Source organism: Otolemur garnettii, unplaced genomic scaffold (genome assembly GCF_000181295.1).
Source record: "Otolemur garnettii isolate 467f Iridium unplaced genomic scaffold, OtoGar3 scaffold00028, whole genome shotgun sequence".
Lineage (NCBI taxonomy): Eukaryota > Metazoa > Chordata > Mammalia > Primates > Galagidae > Otolemur > Otolemur garnettii.
The window spans coordinates 7367214-7378608 of record NW_003852423.1 but is presented as its reverse complement, the minus strand read 5'-3'; the positions used below and the strand labels follow the sequence as shown (position 1 = coordinate 7378608).

Sequence of the window (11395 nt, the reverse complement as noted above, 5' to 3'; positions counted from 1 at the left end):
AAAAAAAAAAAAGAAAAAACAGCAATTCCCAAAAGACTCAAGAACTCAGTACCAGGAACATTTGGATCTGAGAGAGAGCAAAGGCAGGGTTGGTATTGGGGTTGGGGTTGGGTTTGGGGAGCAGGATTGCTAAATTCAGGAAGATTGGGTGAAAGCAGAGACACTCACTAGATCTTTTCCCCTCCACCCTACACTTTATAGTACAGACAACAACCTTCCCTCACTCTACTAGAAGTCTGGAGGATTATTTTCTGAAGAAAGGTAAACAGGATTTCTTGCATGGAGAACAAGGCATAGCTGAGGTCAAGACACTGTTCTGAAAAAGCAGAAAAGTGATTGTACCAATCAGGATCCCAGCAGGAAAGAGAGTCTCAAGGGATTTCACTTGGGGTGGGGGTTAGTGAGGAGACCATTACAAAGATGTAGACAGGGTTAAGAGAACTCCCCCTAACATAGTGAGGACTCCAGTAACTAGCAACAGCAAGAAGCCTTACCACTCCCAACCCTTCATGAAAAGAGAAAGGTCTTGGCTTACAGTGCCTCCCACTGGCTGGACCCAACCAGAAGCCAGAGAGCCAGGAGGTCCAGGTGGTACATTCCTTACATGGTAAGGCAAGGAAGTGTGGAAAATGGATTCAAGTGGCCAAGAGGAGGGTAACCACCATGATGATCTTATACTACTGAAGGCTGAGAGCTGTGCTCTCCTTGGCTACCTGAAACCTGACACAACTCAGCTCTCCAGGAACAAGGAAAATTGAACAAGGTGAACTGCCTTCTTGTTTTCTCATCTGTACTATAAACAAGTGTCCTTTTTATTGTCTATGTTGTGCCACGTATTTTACATTGTGCCTTTTGTTAGTGATTTTGCTAGTTAAAATGGCCTCCAAATATAGTGTTGAAGGGCTACATGTATGGGCCACATGTATGTATGTATTTTTGGAGACGGGGTCTCTGTTGCCCAAGATAAAGTGGAGTGGCATCATCATGGCTCACAGCAACCTTACACTCCTAGGCTCAAGTGATCCTCTTGCCTCAGCCTCCTCAGAAATTGGAACTACTGGTGTTTACCACTGTGCCCAGCTAATTTTTCTATTTTTTGTAGAAACAAGGGTCTCACTCTTGTTCAGGCTGGTCTCAAACCCCTGAGCTCAGGTGATCCTCCAGCCTCAGCCTCCTAAAGATTCCACAAAATAATTATTAGAACCAATAAATGAATTCAGCACAGTTGTAGGATATAAAATCAACATACAAAAATCAATTGCATTTCTATAAACTAACAATGAACAATGTGAATAGAAAACTAAGAACAAAAGAAAATGCTTAGGGATTAACTAAGGAGGTAAAAGACTTATACAGTGAAAACTACAAAACATTTCTTAAAGAAATGAAAGAAAACAAAAAAATAGAACGATAGCCTATGTTCATGGATTAGAAGACTCAATATTAAAATGTCAGTACTACCTGAAGCAATCTATAGATTTAATGCAATCCCCATCAGAATCTGAATGATGTTTTTTGAAGAAATAGAAGAAAATATACTAAAATTCATATAAAATTTCAAGGAATCTGAATAGTCAAAACAATTCTGCAAAAGAACAACAAAGCTAAGGGACTCAAACTTCCTGATTTCCAAACTTACTGCAAAGGCACAGTAATCAAAACAGTGTATGCAGTACTGGCATAAAGACAGATGTATAGATTTAGTCCATTTTGTGCTGCTCTAGCAGAATATCTGAGACATGGTAAGTTATAAACAATGGAAATTTATTTGGCTATAGTTCAGAAGGCTGGAAGTACAAGAGAATGTGACAGGCTCAGCGCCTGTGGCTCAAGCGGCTAAGGCGCCAGCCACATACACCTAAGGTGGCGGGTTCGAATCCCCAGCCCGGACCCGCCGAACAACAATGACGGCTGCAACCAAAAAATGGCCAGGCGTTGTGGCGGGCGCCTGTGGTCCCAGCTACTTGGGAGGCAGAGGCAGGAGACTCGCTTGAGCCCAGGAGTTGGAGGTTGCTGTGAGCGCGATGCCATGGCACTCTACCCAGGGGGATAGCTTGAGGCTCTGTATAAAAAAAAAAAAAAAAAAAAAGAGAATGTGACAGCTTTAGTGGTGCATCATTCCATTGCAAAAGGACACAAAAGTACAATCTTGAGGGGAAAAACCTATCTTTTTTTATCAAGAACACTTTCCAGACGTAATGGCAGTAATCAATTCATGAGGGCAGAGCCTGAATGTCCTGAGCAAACTCTTAATGGGCCCACTTCTTAATACCAATTAAATTTCAATAAGGGTTTTGGAGGGGACATTCAAACCACAGCATAGTCCAATGGGCAAGAATAAAAGTCCTGAAATAAACTCTCACATTTATAATTAAACGATTTTTTTTTTTTTGAGACAGAGTCTCAAGCTATCCCCCTGGGTAGAGTGCTGTAGCTTCACAGCTCACAGCAACCTCCAACTCCTGGGCTTAAACGAGCCTCCTGCCTCAGCCTCCCAAGTAGCTGGGACCACAGGTGCCCGCCACAATGCCCGGCTATTTTTTGGTTGCAGCCGTCATTGTTGTTTGGTGGGTCTGGGCTGGATTCAAACCCACCACCTTAGGTGTATGTGGCTGGCGCCTTAGCCACTTGAGCCACAGGTGCCGAGCCGTAGTCAAATGAATTTTAATGAAGGTACAAAACCATTCAATAGATCAAAGACAAACAAATGGTGCTGAAAACCTGAATATCCAAACTCAAAAGAATGAAGGTGGACTCTTACCTAACACCATGAACAAAAATTAACTCTAAGGCCAGGCATGGTGGCTCATGCCTGTAATCCTAGAGTGAGAACTCTGGGAGGCTGAGGCAGGTGGATTGCCTGAGCTCAGGAGTTTGAGACCAGGCTGAGCAAAAGTGAGACCCTCTCTCTAAAAATAGCCAGGCATGGGGTGGCGTCTGTGGCTCAAAGGACTAGGGTGCTGGCCCCATATGCTGGAGGTGGTGGGTTCACACCCAGCCCTGGCCAAAATTGCAAAAAAAAAAAAAAAAAAAAAAATAGCCAGGCATTGTGGCAGGTGCCTGTAGTCCCAGCTACTCTGGAGGCTAAGGCAAGAGAATTGCTTGAATCCAAGAGTTTAAATGGAGGTTGCTATGAGCTATGACACCATGGCACTCTACCAAGGGTGACAGAGTGAGATTCTGTCTAAAAAAAAAAAAAAGGAAAAAAAATTAACTCTAAATAGATCTTAATTCAATATAACACCTAAAACTATAAAACTATTCAAAGAAAATATAAAACAAAAGCTTCACAGCATTGGATTTGGCAATGATTTCTGGAATATAACATAAAAAGCATAAGCAAGATATGAAAATGTAGAACTTAGTGAAAATCTTAAAACTTTGTGCATCAAAAGACACTATCAACAGTAATGAGAACTTGAGAGGCCCCTAGTGCATGTCCCAGAGTCCAAAGGACAAAGATCCTGGAGTTCTGATGTCCTAGGACAAAAGGAAAGAGAGAAAAAGGGAATGAGACTTTCCTTGGAGCCTTTCAGTTCTACCTGGGCCCGCAGCCAAGGGGATGGTGCCTGCCCACACTGGGTGAGGGTGGATCTTCCTTTCTCAGTCTACTGATTTCACTGCCAATCTCTTCTAGAAACACCCTCACAGACATGCCCAGAAATAATGCTTTCCAGCTAGCTATCGAGGTATTCCTTAATCTAATCACAGTGACACCTAAAATTACCTATCACGATGGGTATAGTTTCAGGTTTGCTAGATGAAAAGAGTTTGGAGATGAATGGTAGTGATGATTACACAATATGAATATGCTTTTTTTTTTTTTTTTGAGACGGAGCCTCAAGCTATCCCCCTGGGTAGAGTGCCATGGCATCACGCTCACAGCAACCTCCAACTCCTGGGCTTAAGCGCGTCGCCTGCCTCAGCCTCCCAAGTAGCTGAGACTACAGGCACCCGCCACAATGCCTGGCCATTTTTTGGTTGCAGCCATCGTTGTTTGGCGGGCCCGGGCTGGGGATTCGAACCCACCACCTTAGGTGTATGTGGCTGGCACCTTAGCCGCTTGAGCCACAGGTGCCGAGCCTGAATATGCTTAATGTAAACTTAAATATCATTAAGACAGCAAATTTTTATGTGTATTTTGCCATAATATATTGCAAAAAGAACCCCTCAAATTTATCTATAAAATAAATCCAATTTTTCAAATATTACCCAAAACTTAACATTTATCTGTATGTTTCTCCCCATTCCATTCCCTTGCCCACTCCCAGAATTATAGTATCCTACATTTTTATCATTGCTTTCCTTTATATATGTATAGCTCTCTCTCTGGCTCTCTCTCACATGTGCAATACATACATACATGGCTTAGTTTTGCTTGTCCTTGAACTTTCTGAAAAGCCTATCATAGAATACGCTGTTTATTTCAATGATTGTAATTTTCTTTCTAGAAGGTATCTTTGGCTCTTAAAATCTGTCTTTTTTTTTTTTTTTTTTTTTTGGTAATCCCCTCATTGCATGTTTTTTTTTTAATTCCCATCTTTTATGTACCTCAATGTTTTAATGTTATTTCACACTGTATATTGTAAGAGTAAATAATTTTCTCTGTTTACAAGGCACAAAGAGACCATTTCCTTCCTCTTCTAAGTTTTTCTTTGGAATATTTTGGAGTCAGAGTCTTCACTCTAACCCTTGGGAATGTAAATACATCTCTCAGAAAGCTTGGATTCATCACTTTGAAAGGTAAACATCTAGGAAAACAGCTCCAGGGTCCGTATCACCTTGGGAATTTAAAGTAAGAAGTGCTAGTCTTTCTCTACCTCCAATGGGCCTAACCATTCTTATTTTTTTTTTGGCCATCACTGATCTTGAGTGTATGGCCTAACCATTCTTAAGCAGAGAAAAGATTCTGGCTCCAGTGGCTCTGGACATTGATTAAGCAAAGAATAGAACTCTCCTTGGTCTTCTGGTCCCGTTAAATTTCTTTTCAAGTTGTAGAAGATTCACAGCAGATAATCCTCCCACCTTTACAAGGCGTCTAGTAGTAATGACCTTTGATTGCTTACACCGCATTCCAAGTTCCTGAGTAGCATTTAAGCCACACCCTGAATTGCTTTCAAAGAGACCCCTTATCCTAATCTCATTGTCCTCATTGTCGCTCTTCAGTGGCAGCTCCTGTGCTTGCAGATGCCCTTATTAACTATACTCGGCCTGCACTTCTTCACCTTTCAACATCTAACACGAAGAAATGTGAGAAGAAAACAAGGATTTGACCAAGCATCATCTGGGCACAAACTGTGATCTCAAATCTTTCTATGGGAAACAGGTTACTACAAATCCAAATAACAAGTGAAAACTGTGCTGCCAAATGAGAAATAGGGTACTACCGATTCTAAAGCCTCACACTGAATGCTAGCTAAAAGAACATGGTACAAAAAAAAATTTAGTTTATCTATATAAATTATGTAAGATTTTATTCACACTGGGTAGTTTCTTATGGTTTACCTATATACAATTGTACTGTGTTTACTCAATGATTATTTTCTTTCCACATTCATAGGAAGAAATCTTCACTGTTAAGATTTTTACTTCTCTGCTCTCTGTTGCTTTTCATTATGAGCTCATCCTTGACAGTTTTTAAGAGTATGAGAATCCTCAGCGGCCGGCACTGAGATATTCTTCTGGATCAGATTTGTGTTTGCTTCCGCCAGATACCAGGACACACTGCCCAGCCACAACTACTTTGTTCATTTTTCAGATGGAGTTTTCTCAGACTGTAAAGGTAGAGTATATTAAACCCTAAACTTGCATGACAGTAGACCTGTGGTAACAATTTCTTTAGGGATACTTTTCACTCCCACCTAGTACTAAGGCCAAGACAGACAAGACTAACCTTGTTCTCTTTGCCAGTGAACAGACTGTATTTTAACCTTTCAAGTGTACCAACATTATGAAGGTGTCTTTGCTAACTTTGCCTTCAACTCTCCCGGGCCACTCTATCTGAGTTTTACTTCCATTTTGTTGAGCTGCTATCAAAGCCTAAGACTCTTTTACTTCAGTAAAAGTTCTTAAGAGGGCCCTGGAGTCAGCTTATGCTTATCACATTAGTTTTCAGTTCTTTTTCTCCATCTTCCCCCTTGCCTCCAACCAGATTTCTCTTACTTTCTTGTGGCCTCAGTTGTTTTCATTTAGGGTATGAGATTTTACTAAATTTTTATCAGGATTTTTAAAAATACAGTAGTCTCCCCTTATGCATGGGCGATATGTTCCAAGACCCTTAGTGGATGCCTGAAGCCACAGATAGTACTGAACCCTATACACACAAGTCATGCACCACATGATGATATTTTGGTCAAGAATTGCAAATAGGCTCGGCGCCTGTGGCTCAAGCGGCTAAGGCGCCAGCCACATACACCTAAGGTGGCGGGTTCGAATCCCCAGCCCGGGCCTGCCAAACAACAATGATGGCTGCAACCAAAAAATGGCCAGGCATTGTGGCGGGCGCCTGTGGTCCCAGCTACTTGGGGGGCTGAGGCAGGAGACTCGCTTGAGCCCAGGAGTTGGAGGTTGCTGTGAGCGTGATGCCATGGCACTCTACCCAGGGGGATAGTTTGGGGTTCGTTTTCAAAAAAGGAAAAAAAAAAAAAAAAGAGAGATTGCAAATACAAAGGGTTTTTTAACCGTACTTTTTCTGTATTTATATATTTTTAGATACACAAATACTACTGTGTTACACTGCCTATAATATTCTGTACAATAACATGCTATACAGGTTTGTAGCCTGAAAGCAACAGATATAGGATATAACCTAAGTATGTAGTAAGCTATAAATCTAGGTTTGTGTAAGTTTACTCTATGATGGCCACAACAAAACAACCTAATGACACATTTCTCAGGTCATAAACAAAGCTATACTATGTTTTTTTCTACATGGTACATAGAAGCTATGATATAGTTTAACTTATACATCAGGCACAGTTAAGAAATTAAAAATAACTACAATATACTGTATAATAAGTTATGTGACTGTGGTTCTTTCTTAAAATACATAGTATTTTGGGGCTGTGGCAATTGAAGGTAAGTGAAACTGTGGAAAGCAAAGCCATCAATAAGGAGGAACAAATGTATGCCATCCACTATGTTGCTGGAAGAAGAAATCAAAGGCATTTCCTTTATAATAGTTATATCCCTTACTAGCTACTGTCCATCATAAGAAATGAGAAGGTGGCAGGGAAATTGCACGATAACATATAAATATGAAACAAAGTAATCTGCATAATGTTATTGTCTTTCACAAATTTTCTTGGGTACCTTAGTAAATTTTAAGTACTATGAATCTCTTTAGATCTTTTTATTAAATCATAACTGTGTACATTAATGCATTTATGGGGTACAGTGTGCTGATTTTATAACAACTTGGAGTGTTTACATCAAACTGGTTAACATAGCCTTCACCTCACTTACTTGTTAAGACATTTATACTCTCTTAATGGATTTGACATATACCCTTGCATAATGCACAATAGGTGAGATCCCTCTGATTACCCTCCCTACACCTACTCTCCTCCCCTTCCTCTCCTTCATTCTGGGCTACAGTTTTATCATTCATATGAAAGTGTGGGTGATTATATATTGATTTCATAATAGTACTGACTACATTGGATACTTTTTCTTCCATTCTTTACTAAGAAGAATATGTTCCGGCTCCAGCCATATAAACATAAAAAAGGTAAAGTCTCCATCTTTTTGTAAGGCTACATAATATTCCATGGTATACATATACCACAATTTGTTAATCCATTCATGGACTGATGGGCACTTGGGCTGCTTCCATGACTTGGCAATTATGAATTGGGCTGCAATAAACATTCTGGTGCAAATGTCTTTGTTGGAAAGTGATTTTTGGTTTTCTGGATATGTACCTAGTAGAGGAATTGCAAGATCAAACAGCAGGTCTACTTTCAGTTCCCTAAGTGTTCTCCAAAACTTCTTTCCAAAAGGAAGATATTAGCTTGCATTCCCATCAGCAATGCAGAAGTGTTCCCTACTCTCCACATCCACGCCAACATCTGTAGTTTTGGGATTTTGTTATATGGGCTACTCTTACTGGAGTTAGATGATATATCAAGGTGGTTTTGATTTGCATTTCTCTGATGATTACAGATGATGAGCATTTGTTCATGTGTTTCTAGGTCATGCACCTATCTTTTTCAGAAAACTTCTGTTCAAGTCTCTTACCCACAGAGAAATGGGATCACTTGGCTCGGAGCCTATGGCTCAAGCAGCTAAGGCGCCAGCCATATACATTTGAGCTGGTGGGTTTGAGTCCAGCCTGGGTCCCCCAAACAACGATGGCTGCAACAAAAACAGTCCGGCTTTGTGGCCGGAGCCTGTAGTCCCAGCTACTTGGGAGGCGGAGGCAGGAGAATTGCTTGAGCCCAGGAGTTGGAAGTTGCTGGGAGCTGTGATGCCACTGCATTCTACCCAGGGCAACAGCTTGAGGCTTTGTCTCAAAAAAGAAAGAAAAGGGATCATTTGTTCTTTCCTTATTAGTTTGACTTCTCTGTGGATTCTAGTTATCAAACCTTTGTCAGAGGTTGCTGTGAGCTATGATGCCACCATACTCTACCCATGGCGACAGAGCGAGACTCTTGTCTCAAACAAAAGTTTTAAATATAGATATAACATAAAATTTATGGTATCTGTTTTACTACAGGAAGGTGCCAAGTATTCATTTTTGTTGTTCTTTCTTCTTATTTTCCCCCTACTTGCAATAACAAGACTCTTTATCCACAATTTCTTTAGTTAAAAAATTATTAAGAACTTCCTGTTTCCTATTCTCCTCATAGGAATAAATTTAGAGAGGGGTCGATCCATTCACTTGGCCAGGTGACTCACTGGTACATCTATCTGACCTGCTGTGTTTTACAGGAAGACTGTGGCAAGTAGTGTGTTAGATTAGAGGGGAACTGTAAGTCAGGACTCAGTTCAAAAATAAAAATAGCACAGTCACATAGGGAGATGGAAGGTCTGGAAGCTGAAATCCAGGGGAGTAGAATGTATCTAGGTTGGGGATGGAAGGAAGGATGCTGGAATGTAAGCTCCATCAGAGACCTCACTGATTTACTCCAGGTAGCTAGATAAATGCCTGGCACACAACAAAAACACTTGACTGAATACAACAGTGCTAGACAGAAGAGGAAAAATCAATCGGAACGTGGGGGCTGAATTTGAGGTGCTTATAAGTCAAGACAAAAACTCTCAGCGACAGTAGGGGAGCAAGTTTCTAAGGATAACTATGATAATGGCAACTAAAAGCAGTTGTAATAACATCTGCATTTCTAGTATGACCTGAACTGCATTAGGCTTACTTGAAACGATCTTTACCTACGTTTCCAACAATTCCCTAATCATCTAAAAATGCTTCTTCCTAGATACCGCCTGCACACTCCCTGTTCTTTCCGCACACAAACGCCAGGTGGCGAGGAGCGTTAGCAAAAGAGAAACCAGCAAGGAAGCGGCCACAGTTAAAATCCCGTTTACTGGAAACAGCACCCTCCTCGGTCTTAGGGCGTCCATCTGGCGGAGAGCTGGAAGATGATTTAAAAGTCCAACTCCTATAAACTCCAGGTTCCAGACTATCTCTCTGGGGGTGCAGCTGGCGCCAGCAGTGGAAGCATGCCCGAGTCTGGGTAAAGGTCGCCTGCTCCCGGGAGGTAGCTAGGAGACCTCCAGGTGCGTCTCTTTACAGAAAGCGGAAGGCCCAACTCCAAGCGGGTTGCGTCACCGCGCCGAAGACCTATTGCCTCAGCAGGAATACCCCTAGACAAGCCACACAACTCAGCTCCCCGCCCCGCACCCCCGCCCCACGCCCGCAAGCGCACTGAGGCCAACCAGTGACGTCAGCGCCTCCGGCACCACCTCGACGTCGTGCGTGCAAGGCCGGTCGTAACGCCCAGGGAAGAGAGCCCTGGGAAGGAAGGACACGAGCGCGATACAGCCTACCCTGCTAGCCGGCATGCGCGCGCAGCCTCCTGGCGCCGGTCCTGGAGGCGGGAGCCAATGAAACGCCGTGACGACGCTGCGTATCAGCCGGCTTGGTAACTATTCTGGCCACAGGAGGGCGGAGCGAGTTCGGTTGCACTAACACCGGTACATAGGCACAGCCCGGCGTGTCCTTGGACTTAGAGAGCGGGACGTCCGGCTGCCAGCTCGGGACTTTGGTACTGTCAGCAACCAAAGAGCGGTGAGCGGAGAGTGTGGAAACCATAGTGGGTGGAAGGCCGAGCTTGTGGGAGGCTCACACCCACGTGGGAGGCCCGGAGGCGACCTAGGCCTTCTCCGGGAACCTCCGAGGGGCGGGCAGGGCTGGGAGTGAGATGCCTGGACTGTGGCCAGACAGAACCCGGTGGGTAACGGCTTCAGATGGAGCGGAACCCTAACTAGGTGTAGAGCAGGTCAAGCACTCTAGGTGGTTTGGATGCGCGTCCGAGGAAAACGCGGGCCCTCACCGAGAGCCACAGAGCAGCTCACTGCCCCCTTGGAGAGCCAAAGCTGCTGCTCCTCTAATAAGAGGTCGTTTCTTTTCCGGGCTGCCTGTCGTCTCTTCCATCGACCGCTCTGGCATCCCGGAAAGGTGGATTTTCGTCAGTCACCTTGAAAGCGACCTGGATGAGTTAACGACCTCGTGGTCGTCACCAGGCAACTCATCTGTGGGAAGAAGGGGAAGGGGATGTCCATGTCCTTGCAGCCCGGTCCTGTGTTGTCACGTGCAGCGTGGCAAGTTAGAGTGACAAGCTACACCTGTGACCTGAGCAGGTGTGAGCAGCCAGGACCTCTTTAAAATTTATGTGTTTTATATTATCCTCAGAGAGAGGTGGCTTTAGATTGTGGTAGGAACAAATAACTAGACCTTATTATTAAATATGGGATTCTTGTGGTTTTAGCTTAATGTAGTCGCAGTTCAATTTCAGATTGGTGATTCTTTGTGACCTTGACCTCATCTTTTGAAATTGGAGCTTGAGCTAGGTTCCTCATACTTGGCTTACTTGGGCCTAGACACAAAGATACGTTTCTAAGGTTTTCCTAAATAGTATTTTTAGCCTTAAAGGTATTATGAGTGTGTTAAATGAAACAAGATTTATTCTGGCACTTAATGGCATAGATTAGCAGTGGATTAGAAATTAAATAACTGAAGTGATCATTGGTTCACACTATATTTGTTACTTGAAGAAAAAGTTACTAAGTTGGGTCTTTTCGTTTTTAGAATTAAATATGGGTGATGTTGAGAAAGGCAAGAAGATTTTTGTTCAGAAGTGTGCCCAGTGCCATACTGTGGAAAAAGGAGGCAAGCACAAGACTGGGCCAAATCTCCATGGCCTCTTTGGGAGGAAGA

At 42.9% G+C, this 11395-nt stretch overlaps 1 long non-coding RNA gene across 1 annotated transcript; it reads left to right on the top strand.

The window, feature by feature from the left end:
* Positions 1–10105: 10105 nt before the first annotated feature.
* LOC105886862 lies at positions 10106–11375 on the top strand. The gene is made up of 2 exons (XR_002773101.1): positions 10106–10246; positions 11267–11375. It is a non-coding gene; the product is annotated as an uncharacterized LOC105886862 (long non-coding RNA).
* The last annotated feature ends 20 nt before the right edge of the window (positions 11376–11395 follow it).